Here is a 13,255-nt window from a genome sequence, read left to right on the forward strand (position 1 = left end):
TTTTCTCAGTTCCTTTAAGTTTTATCATTTTACTTCAAGTTCTGTCTGGAGAGACAGAAGCCCGTCTTTTTCTTGTGTAGTTGGATTGTACAGTGCTGAGGGAAACGTTTTTGGCGGGGGAGTTGCTGAAGGTTACAGCCGGCACCTTCTTGGAAGACTTGTGGAAGATAACCTGTTAGTTTTACCGGGAGGACTGGATATTCTTGTGGGAGGTTTCCTTGATGGTGACATAAAAGGAGGACAGTATGTTGTTCCCAGAAAAGGTTGCAGATAAGCATCTTTTTGTTTCATTGGAGATCTCTCTTGTTATGCCTTGTGGTTGGTTGATACCTGTCTGATAGAGGAGACGCCTGTCTGGTGGAGGAGACACCTGTCCTGTGGAGTTCTTTGAGAAATGGCCTCGTTGGTGGGCTAGGCCACCTCCTGAGTCACTGATCTTCATTGGGATCTATGGTGTTGGCTCTATTGAGAATGAGAAGGAGACTTAGAAGGCATTTGGGAGTTCAATTTGGAACGTGGTCAAGTAAGTATGTTTGTCCTTTTCATTTTTACAATTTTCTTTACTCCCCTCCCCCACCCCCCAACCCCAAGAAGGTTCTCTAGAGTCTGATACATGTTCAGGTTTGGGAACTTTTAGGATGTTACTAGTAGAGGTGGCCTCTTGCACTGAAGTTTCTTTAACTTTCACCCAAGGTTTTGGGAGCTCTGGCGTCTTCTTCATTTCAGCGGCTAGGGAAGGATTACACCACCACCACCACCCACCGCCTCCCCCCCCACCCCCTCCCGGGGCAAATCTTGGTTCTGTGTAGATGAGATGGAGAATGACTGCCCAGTCTTCATGAGCGGGGAAATTCACCTTCTAGGGGAAGGCGATCTGGATGAGGGTCGTCTTAGGCTTCCCGACGTCTCTGTTTTTCTGTTGTGCTTTCTTTTTCCTACTTATCCTTTTATGCTTCATCTTGCTTTTTTATAGATGCCAAATTCTTGTATATCTCTATTTTATTTATTCTTCATTGAGCTCTAGGAAAGCAGGATGGAATCCAATGGAATCCAGTCATGTTGTTTTTTTTTTTTTTTTTCCCCTCTGTGTAACAGAGGCCATACTTTATAAAATTTCTAGTGTTTCCTTTCCTTCCTTCCTTCCTTCCATCCTTCCTTCCTTCCTTCATCCCTCCATTCCTGCCTTTATCCCTCCCTTCCTCCCTTCCTTTCTCTCTCTCTCTCTCTCTCTCTCTCTCTCTCTCTTTTTCTTTCAAAATATGAATTATTTTGGAGTCTGGAGTTTCACTTCCAGCTGGTTGAATATAAACCCAGTCACAGTATCATTTTAAACTCAAGCATTTCTGTTATTTGCTTTGTTTTCTAGGGCTTTATAATATTCCAGTTTACTTTGAACAAGGTTTCTCTTGAGGCCTCTCTTGGCTTGCAGGCAGCCACTGATTTGTTATGTCCCTACATGAGTGGGCACACTCCCTATGTCTCTTCTTATAAGGGCGCCACTCCTATTGAATTAGGGCCCCTTAGGAGCTCATTTAACCTTAGTTACCCCCTTAAAGACCCTATTGCAAATACTTATTGGGGGTTAGACTTCAACCTATGAATTCAACCTAGATAAGATGCAGTCCAGACAGAGGAGGACTGAGAGTAGGATATAGTTACAAATTAAGTACAATTCAAATTGACAATTACACTGAAAAATGTGGGGATGAAAAGAACTAACCTATGTGACTTTGGAAAACAGTATTTTGGCTGGATAATATAAGACTAAAGAAAAGAAACTACATAGATACTATATTCTATAAATAATACTTAGTAATTTTTTTCACAGGTGTATAGGTTACAATTCTAAGACTTTTATGGATATCCTAGTATTAACAAATAAATAAACATATTGTAAATAAGTAGGACACAGTTTTTCACTGATGGAGAAATAAGTTCTCTGGTATTACATGTAAGGACTCATTTATCTATCTATCTATCGATTGATCTATTGATTTAACTATCCATGCATTATATTATATACATATAATGTGGTTATATTTCCTAGCTCTGTTTTTATTGAGAGACCCTAGAAATGATACTCTTGTAGGAATGAGCACATTTAGCAGTGAGCATTGATATTCATCTCTAAATGCCATTTCTCCTTAAATAAATTATTGATTCTAGGACTGTGGCAGAAAAATCAAGGTTAATCTGGAAAAACTTATAATGATAAAAAATAGGGAAGTACTATATAGATATAGATATAGATAGATAAAAACATAGTTGTGGAAGTATATGTATACATAGGCATAGATATATGTGCATGTAGAAAGGGTAGATGAGGCATTCTGAAAGAACTCTCTGACTAAAACTGAGAGCAGGAAAATTAGAGCAGGAAAATAATAATAATATCAAGTTGTAAGCTATAGAGCAAATTAACATGAGTCCATATTTTTATAGATTAAAACAAAATGGAATACATAAATTATTGGGAACATGACAGTGTTCCCTCTTGGAGAAAATTCCCAATGGATGATGTAGAATGAATGAGGAAAATAGAAAATCAACATTAGAACCCCACAGTAATAACTGAAGAAGGCAAGATTCACAATAACTACTAAAATTTGTGGTCGGAAGTTTGAAAAGAAATAGATACTAATATATTCTTAAAGAGTCTCAAGATATTTCTGAGTTGTAAAGGGAAAAATAATTTTACCACATAATAACTTCAAAACACAACTTTAATGAAATGATCAAGGTTAGTATCTTCAGTAACCAGACATCCTATGTACGACTGATAAGATTTACTGAGAAGGGCAATTCTGTATGCTATTCTAAAAAAAAAAAAAAAAAAAAAAAAAAAAGCTTATCACTAAATCTAATCATGAGAAATTTCAGTCAAACCCTAACTGAAGGGCAGTGTAGACAATATCTGACCAGTATCCTTCAAAATGTCCGGGTCATGAAAGACAAGCCTGAGGTACTGTCACAGATTAGAGGAAACCAAGAAGATATGTTGTCTAAATTCAGTTTTGAATCCTAGATTGGACTGGTGCAGAGAAAGAATATTAGTGGAAAACTGATGAAATCTAAATAATTTTCTTTTGTACTGTTTATTTTTGAGAGACAGAACGTGAGTGGGGGAGGGGCAGAAAAAGAGGCAGACCCAGAATCTGAACTGAGCCACCCAGCTGCCCCTGATGAAATCTAAATAAAATCTGTAGTTTAGTTAATAGCATGGTGCTAACATTAATTTCTTAGTTTTAATCATACCATTATTTTTCAAGGTGTTAATATTAGGGGAAGCTGGGTGAAGGGTGCAGAGGAAATAATCTGTATTATTTTGTATCTTTTCTATGCATATAAAATTATTTCAAAAGAAAAATGAAAAGACATGAGAATTATAAATTTAAGTCTAATTTTTAGCTTTGGAATTTACTTATAATTTCAACATTATTTACACTGTGATGGTTTCTTGCTCATAGTGCCACCATAGTTTATATCTAAATATATAATAACCAAAATTGTTCATGTATAATTTTTCAGTTACAATTATTATATTTTTAGGTATATAATTTGATTTCCTTCTAGGTTCTCAAGATTCTAAGATAAATTTCATTCAAAACTAAAAGCTTATGAATATCTTTTCAGAAAAAAAATATTAAGATCTGAGAAACCATAGCACTATTGATTAGGGAAGATGGGATTATTGTGTCAGATAACTTTTTCCAGTTGTTTTCAAGTATGAGAAAGAAAGGAAACTTACGCCTTGGTGCCATGACTTGTGGACCTTGTTATCAATGCATGCTGCAGAAGAGGTAATAAGAGTAACTTTCTAATTGGCATCTGTTTCCCAAGAAGTCATTATGCATCCACCATAGCATGTGTTATTTCAATATGACAGTAGTTAATTCACCTCAACCACTGCATGGAAGTGAGTTAGTTTAACACATTGACGAATACCTCGGTTTTATAATACTAGGGAATGTTACCTGAGGTTTTCTTTTAATAGGTGATATTAATACACATTAATTTGATATATTTCCCACTTCCCCCTGGCTCATATATTTTAAAAAAGACTGTGTGGCTGTTCTGTCCTAATTAAAAATTCAACAAAATTTGTTCTTTCTCAAACAGTGTCTTCCTTACCAAACGAAGGATGATTTACACTTTTCTTATTGGGATTGTGATGGTAGTGGTGGTAGTAGTTCTGACAATAAAAAATATCAAGTACTTAATTAGGGATAACATACATTCTACTCAACTTTATCAAGTGATGTGATTAAGAAACAGTTTTAGAGAATTATAATGTATTCCTCTTCTAACCCAGGATGTCAATATTCAAAATCAAAATAGGTTCAATTACCATTTCACCTAATGTTTAATATACTTACAGGATCATTTTAAAAAACCACTTATATTAATCAGATATGAAGATAACTAGAAAAGAAATGGCTGCATAGATGTATTGCTTTGATTAATATAATGTAATTAAGTGAAGGTAAATGAGATTTTTCTGCTGAATATTAGTAACAAGAACAAAGTAAATTTAAAGAAGCAAATTAATGCTGCTAATATCTCCTCAGCATACAGTAAAAAACAAAAACAAAAACAAAAACACAATTTTCAGAATTATAGGCACAGGATACATATTGGTTGTATTCCTTTTTAATTTTTCCTTCAATAACCAAGCCAAAATATGGTAAATTTATTAAGCCATCTTTAGATTATGAACAGGTTATAAGATTTGACTTTTAAAACTTTCAGATGAAGGGTGCTGATAACATATTATTATTGTAATTATTATGAAAGAAGATAATCTGGAACCTGCTATTTTTTGGTTAACTCAAATAAAATAATACAGTGAAACATTAGACTCACATGGACAAACTTCCTAAAAATGTTTTTAAATTATTTCAAGCTTCTGTGGACTAAAGGAATTCTAATTTTACACAAGTCGTAACTCTTTGAAAAATATTATAGAAGAATTAGAACAGGCTTAACGTACAAAACTGTCTACCAAGATGACAATATGTCTTCACATTAGGAAGTATTTCTAAATACTCATACAAAAAATGGGGGTGCCTGGCACTGATCACAAGGAACCTGCTTGGGATTCTTTTTCTCCCTCTCTTTCTGCTCCTACCCAGCTCGTGTGCTCTCTCTATCTCAAAATAAATAAATAAACATTAAGAAAAATACCTATATGAAAAATAATTTAAACTTAGGATCAACAATTTTTTAAGATTTTAATAAAGCTAACATTAATGGCACTATACTAAATGACCAATTTTGGAAGAAAGAAATAACAAATTTTACATAATGCTGTTTTCTCTTATCAGAAAAACACATACAGTGTTAAACTTTGAAATAGTTATTTGAGTGATGAATTGATAAAGGTGCTCTGTGACGTGGTTTCTCAAGGTGAAGTCCAAGGACCTGCAGCAACATCACTTGGGAGCTAGTTAGAAACACAGACTCTTGGGCCCTGCCTCAGACCTCTTAGATTACAAATTACATTTTAAGTTTGGCAAATACTGTTCTAAGAAATTGGCTAAGCATTGGAAACAGAATTTTTTTCGCAAGTACTGATGCTTTTTTTTAACTCCAGAAATTCTGATTTAGTAGGCATGCAAGTGCAACTTAGACATGGATTTTTTAAACCTCCCAGGTGATTATAAAAAGCAGCAAAGTTTGAGAACCATTGTTCCAAGATACATAATCAATCACCAATAGGTAACTTATTGGCAACAGAGACCCACCCAACCAAAGTCAATTACATTTATACTTTTTATTTGTTAGAGAGGAATTAACTTACTTCAGGCTTTCCTTTAAAAAGTATGTTGTTGGAAAAAAACACGTTGAAAAGTACCTAATTCAAAAGATTAAAATTTGGATAATAGACTTATTCATGAAGTTTTCTCTTTAAAGGGATTGTGAATACATGTGTAATTGAAAATCCATTTTAATTACTATGATTGGTGTCTTTAATTTTACAGTTTTGAAAATTAATCTTACTATAAACACCTTTGTCTTTAATCCAATTTCAAAATATAAGTTCTTTTTTGAAATTAAAATATAACCCTTATTTATTTTTATTATGCAAATATTTGCTTATGCTGGAGTTAGTGATTATTTCCAGAATTGATATAACAAATTTCTGACAAGGTCACATATACCTTACAAAGTACACTTAAGTTTTTGTCCCAATGAAAAGTGAATATTTTAGTCTATACTAGGCATTTTTTAATAAAGTTATATTTGGCTCAAATATTATGCCCTTAGGGCACAGGTATCACTCCTAAACCTGTTTTATGGATTTTGGGTAGTACCAATTTATAAATGGCTATTTAGTAAATACTGGTGGTGATGATTACTGTACAGTACTTTCCCTAAGGCAATATAAGAATGCATTATGTGCACTAATATAGTTTTTATTTCAGTTGAACTGTCTGAAGTTAATAATTCTATATGGTACTTTACAATTCACCCTGATGACCCTTACAATAAATATAGAAATGGTATATCTCTCTGTTTTTATTTTAATAAGAACCGTGTAGCAATAATTCTTTTTATATAATTTTCCTTCACCATACCTTTTAACTTGTACTTGTCCTTGTGTGGAGTATGTATTTTCTAGAGATTGTGGTAATGAGAAGATTGGTTAATAAGGGAGAAGGAGATAGTAAATGTAGAAAAGGAAAGAATATATTTAAATACCTATAACTAGCTAATTAACATCTTAATTAAAAGGTCTATATATACTAATTTAAACTAATTAATACATTGTATCAACTTATATTATCACGTTTATATAAATTATTTTATTATCTTTGATTTGATGTCATTCTATTAACCATTCACATTCTGATTGCTGTATAAATATAGTTTTAAAATATTTTATTTCATTTTTTATGGATTTTATTTTTAATAGTGTCTATACCAAACATGGGGCTCGAATTTACAACCCTGAGATCAAGAGTTGTGTGCTTCACCAACTGAGTCAGCCAGGAACCCCAGTTTTACAGTATTTTAAAAGTGTTTAAACATGCATGAAACTTTATAAAGAGAATTATATATTCTTGAGTCTTCACTGTTTTAAGGAGAGCAAAAGTCATCATCTCCACAATCCAATCCTCACCATTAGGTTTAGAGCTCTGATCCACAGAGTAATGTCATTCAGTTTTGAGTGGGTATTAATTATTCAATCAACCCAAACTGACTGGATATTACTCTAGGCATCAGGAGTTCTGCACATTTACAATAAACACATTTGCAAACCCTGAGTTTTAGATTCTGATTAATACAAATAATTGTGACAAAAACTGTGGATGGAACTTTGATGGTTTTCAATAGAAGAAGATATCTTGGAAAGTAAACCTTAATATTTTATGATACATAAATTTTTGCCTTTGTCCCATTTTTAAAGTAAAATTAATGCAATAAATAATGTTTACTATATTGCTGTAGATTTCCTACATGAACATTTTTCTGTAGAGGAAAAAAATAAAACCAACACCCCTCCCCCCAAAAAAAACTATTCAAAAAGCACTGAATGAAGGAAAAATGTCAGAAACATGAAAATGACAGAGTAATAAAATAGCATTACAATATTTACATAAAAGCTGAATTTCAAGGATATAGAACATGATTATAAACACTTACTTAGGAATTTGAATTTATTTTGCACCCAAAATACCAACAGCATTAGTTGTAGAGATAATCATTGTACGTTTGGTTTCCATTACTTGGAATTTAAAATAACCACCTCATCCATTTCTTAAGACTGTTGTGCGTTAATTAAACACTATAAAGCATCTTGCAAATAAAATGCTACATACATACCTAATAAGGCTAATAATGTTTATAATGATACCAGCTGTTGAAATCCAACAGATATACATAATTAATGGCGGTTGAAGTTTACCTACAGCTTTTCCATCTGCTTCATTAGAATACAATTTCTAAAATTAAAAATGCTACTTTTACTTTAGAAGGCAAGGCTTTTCTCCATACCCATTCTAAGATATGTGTAGGCTTTTTTTTTTTTTTGTTTATGTAGCCTAAAATATATTTAACGTCGTTTCAAGAAAATATCCAAAGGAAACTTTTATGATAAATACATTTGGAAATGTTATCTCTTTCTCTAATATAATTCTGTTTGTATATGTGTCAGATTTCAGTACCATATTTAGAAGTGAGTATTAACAATAGTTTAATTTGATTTGTGTCAACAACTTTGTGCAGGGCTATCCACCCAACATTATACATTTCATTACTTAGGTAACATCCAAAACAGGACTATGAGACAAGTATTACTAATAGCTCAATTTGATAGTTTATAAAACTAAGGGTAAGTCAGGTATTAATACAGAGATAACTTTACAATATCAGAGAAAATACCTTTATAATTTAACAAAGGCACCCCAAAATTGAGAAAAAAAAAGATTTAAAGTTTACTGGTAACAATAAAAGAGAAAATGAATCTAAACATACAGTATGCTTTGAAAAACGCTAACAATGAGGTTCAACATGAGTGTCGTGGTACTCCTTATAACTCCCCAGTTTCCTGATGCAGAGAAGATGAGTTGGCAGAGTATTGAATATCCTCATTTATAGGTTTCAATTTGGAAAGAATAAAAACAAATGAGTTAAGTATATGTTAGTGGAGCAACTTACCCTCAATATAAGGCCTCAAAAGTCAAATAATGCCATTTGGAACAACATGGATGGAGCTAGAGTGTATTATGGTAAGCAAAATAAGTCAGTCAGAGAAAGACAAATATCAAAGGATTTCACTGATATGTGGGATTTAAGAAACAAAAGAGACAAACAAATGAAGAGGTTATGTATGAAGAAGTTTAGAGAAAAGACCTGTGTTGGAAATCTACATCTTAAAGTTGTCAGTGTATAATATATGATATTTAAAGCCATGAGACTAGATGAGATATTAACCATAAGCTGATTATTACTAAAAAGGGGTGCAGATCCACAGACTGAGACACACCAGCAATAGTATTTGGGAAAAAGAGAAGCCAGCAGAGCAAACAGAATGAGTAGCTTGTCTGGTGGGAGGGAAAACCAAAGTAGTATGTGGTTTCCTGGAAGGCCAATGATGAAAGCATGTTAAGGATGAGTACTGGACAGTGGTGTCAGATGTTGCTAACATGTCAAAGTAAGTTGTGGACAGAAAATTTACCATTGTGCTTAATAACAGAGGTCTTTGATGACCTTAACAAGAACATTTTCTATGTAGTTGCAGGGTCAAACACATAATTGGTGTGAAATTAAAGAAAGAAAGGATGACTAATGAATTAATAAAACCAAGGGGTAATCACTTGGCTGATATCACAAAAAGATCCAGATTTATTGTAGACATAATAAATGTCCAATCAATTACAAAGTATTTACTAATTTATTAGATACTGATTTAGTCAAACAGACTGGAAAGAAACACATTTGTGAAAAATTTAGGGGAGTTTGAGCCTTTTATTATTAAATGAATATTTTTGCTGTTTTAAAATAATATTGTGAATTTTTTTAAAGCCTTTATCTTTTAGAGAGACATTCTAGCACGTTTATGGGTAGATAGCCATATCTAGAAATTGCTTCAAAATAATTTAAAATGAGGAGAGAGAGTGGGAGAGAGACAATACTGTCTGTAAGTTAATAATCAATGCAACTGGCTGACGTATATATGCAGGTTTATTACATAATTCTCTTTATTTTTTTAAATTTTTTAAATCTTTATTTACTTTTGAGAGAGAGACAGAGTGTGAGCAGGGGAGGAGCAGAGAGAGAAGGAGACACAGAATCTGAAGCAGGCTCCAGGCCCTGAGCTGTCAGCACAGAGCCCGACTCACGACTCGAACTCACAAACCGTGAGATCATGACCTGAGCAGAAGTTGGAAGCTCAACGGACTGAGCCATCCAGGCACCCCTACATAATTCTCTTTAAGTTTTAATGTATCTGATAAGTTCTATTGTAAAAGGTCAAAAAAGGAAAACAAGCCCAGATAATTTATTTAGCACTACAATGAAAGAAAGAATTGGAAGAGATATATCAGAGAAAGCAAGTATCAATGACTCTATGAAGGAATTATCCCATATATATATATATATATATATATATATATATATATATATATACTTTAAACAGTGAAACCTCAGGAGGATTTTATAAGGTGAGAGAGAGAATATTTTGCTTGTGTAATGACAGGTATGATCTAGTAGAGTTGAAAAGTTGATGGTGTAGGACAGAGAAAAGAATCTTACCTTGCCTTGGATAGGCAATACAGGCCTCTCAAATGAAATCTGGTGCCCAAGTGGCATAGTTGTCTTTAGACTACAGCACAAACTATTCATTTTAATATACAGAGAGAAGGTGGATAATATGGGTACCTCTATTGGAGGACAGGAGTCTGAGCAAGTTAGTTGTCTTCTGCTTGAAAATGAGATAAGAAGCAAGGTCACAAGCTGAAAAGTAATTTAGCAGAGTAGATGTTACAAGTTTGAGAAGAAAAGAGAACATCTTAAAGAGTTATTAGAAGAGCGTAAGAGGGAGTAACTGTCATGTAGTGTGCCTGCCCAACAGTATCAGAGGCTCACTTGAGATTTATGGTCAAGAATTTGAGATGAAATCAGTCAGTATAGTTTTGAACCATTTTAGCCATGACAATTAACATTCATGTATTTGCATCCAATTCTTACATCTCTAATCATGCTTCTACACTATAACCAGAGTCTTATTAGGTATGTACATCTGATAATTATCTTCTGCCCACAGTTAATGGTTTTCTGTTGTTTTTAGGATAATGGAAAGTCTTTTCACGTGAGAAATAAGGCCATACACAATCTGGCCTTTACCCAAATCTCCAACCTCTCCCTAGTTGTCTCCATTCTGGTCTCAAAAAGCTTCTTTGTTTTTGCCCAAATAATTAGTTTCTCAATAATATGTGAAATTAAATGAAAAAGGGAAATGGCGAATTAGTGGATAGTTAATACCTGTTAGTCATTTACATCTTGTAGTTTCCCAGCCACAAATTATAGGAATATTTTATCTTTTAGACTTGAAACTATTGTGGGTTTTTTTGTTTGTTTGTTTGTTTGTTTTTGTTTTTGTTTTTATTTCTGGTACTCCCAGGATCTAGTAAGATATCTGAGTAGTTGTAGGCACTTAATAACTACTTATTAAATGAAAATAGTAATACATCTATTCAGTGTTTTTATACATTGACCCTTACATAGAGAAACTGGATCTTGAAAATTACTTTTTAAAATAAAAACACAATAAAACCCTCATTCATTAACTTGCTAAAGAGTTGGTTTCACTGTAGATCTTAGTTTATATGTGATCATAAAAAGATAGAAAATATAAAAGTCACTTTTACATTCAGGTATGTTATAGGTATATGTCTATGTTTAACTATATTTAAAATCACCTATATGCCCAATGCCTGGGACAGTTTTGGCATATAATAAGATAAGGGAGGAAAAAAGTTTTCCTCAACCCTTATAAGGTTCCTGGCTGGGTAAACTGATAAAGACAGATAAATAGGAGAAAAGCATCCAAATTTTATTAAATTTTTACATGTATGGGGAAGCCTTCATAAGAAATTAAGACCCAGGGCACCTGGGTGTCTCAGTCAGTTAAGCGTCTTACTTTGGTTCAGGTCATGCTCTCATGGCTCGTGAGGTCCAGCCCCGTGTTGGTCTGTGTGCTGATAGCTCAGAACCTGGAGCCTGCTTCAGATCCTGTGTCTCCCTTTCTCTCTGTCCCTCCCCCAATCATCCTCTGTCTCTCTCTGTCTCTCAAAAATAAACAAACATTGAAAAAAAATGAAGAACCAAAAATTGACCAGAGCAGGAAAAAGAAACAATAAATTTGTGAAGATTTGACAAGACAGAGGGGTTTAGGTAGGGGTAATAAATGGTAAAGAAGTAACTAGGAATACGAGGAATAGTTTAAGGTTTGTTTGCACAGATTTCTTGTACAACCCTCCACCTCCACCTCCAGCTCCCCATACCTAGTGATAAGAATGTCTTCCCTCCTCCTGGTATAGGGAGGGTACCTATTATGTGGGAGTTTTATGATGACTTTCAGGGAGGAAGGGCAGGGATGGGGAAGATCAGAGAGACCTTACTGCTTCTGTCATTAAAAAATTCTTTTAAGGGCACCTGAGTGGCTCAGTTGGTTAAGCGTAAGACTTCAGCTTGGGTCATGATCTCATGGTTCATTAGTTCAAGCCCTGCATCGGGCTCTGTGCTGACCGCTCAGAGCCTGAAGCCTGCTTTAGATTCTGTGTCTCCCTCTCTCTTCCTCCACCGCTCATGCTCTCTCTCTCTCTCAAAAATAAATAAACATAAAAAAATTTCTTTAGCTAAAAATATTTAATATAGCAAATTGCCGTATTTTGGGGTAGCATGTCCTGAACCCCATCAATTGCATAATGGGTGACATGTCCAGGGCATGGTATACAACACATTTTAGACTTTCTAGGTGCATAAGTTCAATATAACCACCCGCCTACCCCCTGTGGATACAGATGGCAGTCTGATAGGTGTGAAGGCTATTCTGGGAGCACGTGGAGATGTGTGGTAGAGGAAATTAAAGTGAAGTTGGAATAACAAGTTGTAAAGTTGGACTCGAGAGATTAGTCTGTGGTCACATAGACTTTACTTGAATAAATAATTTGGGTTTGATATTTGTGTGAATGGGACATGTTTCTTTTACCTTTTTCACAGACTAAATCTGTTCTTCATTTCAAGTAATTGGTGAAGCTAACTGTTGAACTTGTCCCCTCTCTCCTCTACAGAAAACATTAAGCAATGTAGTATTCCCGGAGGGCAGTGAGAGATCACAACTAAGATTGAGGGAATGGTTGAATGGTGATTTTTAATTCCTCCTGGGTCCTTTTTATCAGTCCTGTGTGGTCAATATGCAAAATAGATGGTTCCAGGAGTCTGACAATAGACTAACAGAATTAAAAAAAAGGTTATTCCTTAGGTTGATTCACCTGTACTTGATAAAGGGTAGGCTTTGTAGGAAGTGCCACAAGCTAAAGGGGACAGTGTGTCACAAGGCTAATACCTTCATTTTCATATGAACGTGGATTCCATCCAGGCACAAAGGTAAAATTGCCAGATTTTGAAATAAAACATAGAAGCCCAGTTAGGTGTGAATTTCAGATTAAAAAATACCGTTTTTTTTTTTTTTTTTGGTATGTCTTAGATATTGCATGGGACAAATAATGTATTTTATCTGGCAGCCCTA

The 13,255-nt window shown here is 34.1% G+C and overlaps 1 pseudogene; it reads right to left on the minus strand.

Annotated features, from left to right (window-relative positions):
- Window positions 1–411: 411 nt before the first annotated feature.
- LOC115522922 lies at window positions 412–1,024 on the minus strand (annotated as a pseudogene).
- Between the last annotated feature and the right edge of the window lie 12,231 nt (window positions 1,025–13,255).

The sequence above is a fragment of the Lynx canadensis genome, chromosome C2, assembly GCF_007474595.2.
Source record: "Lynx canadensis isolate LIC74 chromosome C2, mLynCan4.pri.v2, whole genome shotgun sequence".
Taxonomy (NCBI): Eukaryota; Metazoa; Chordata; class Mammalia; order Carnivora; family Felidae; genus Lynx; species Lynx canadensis.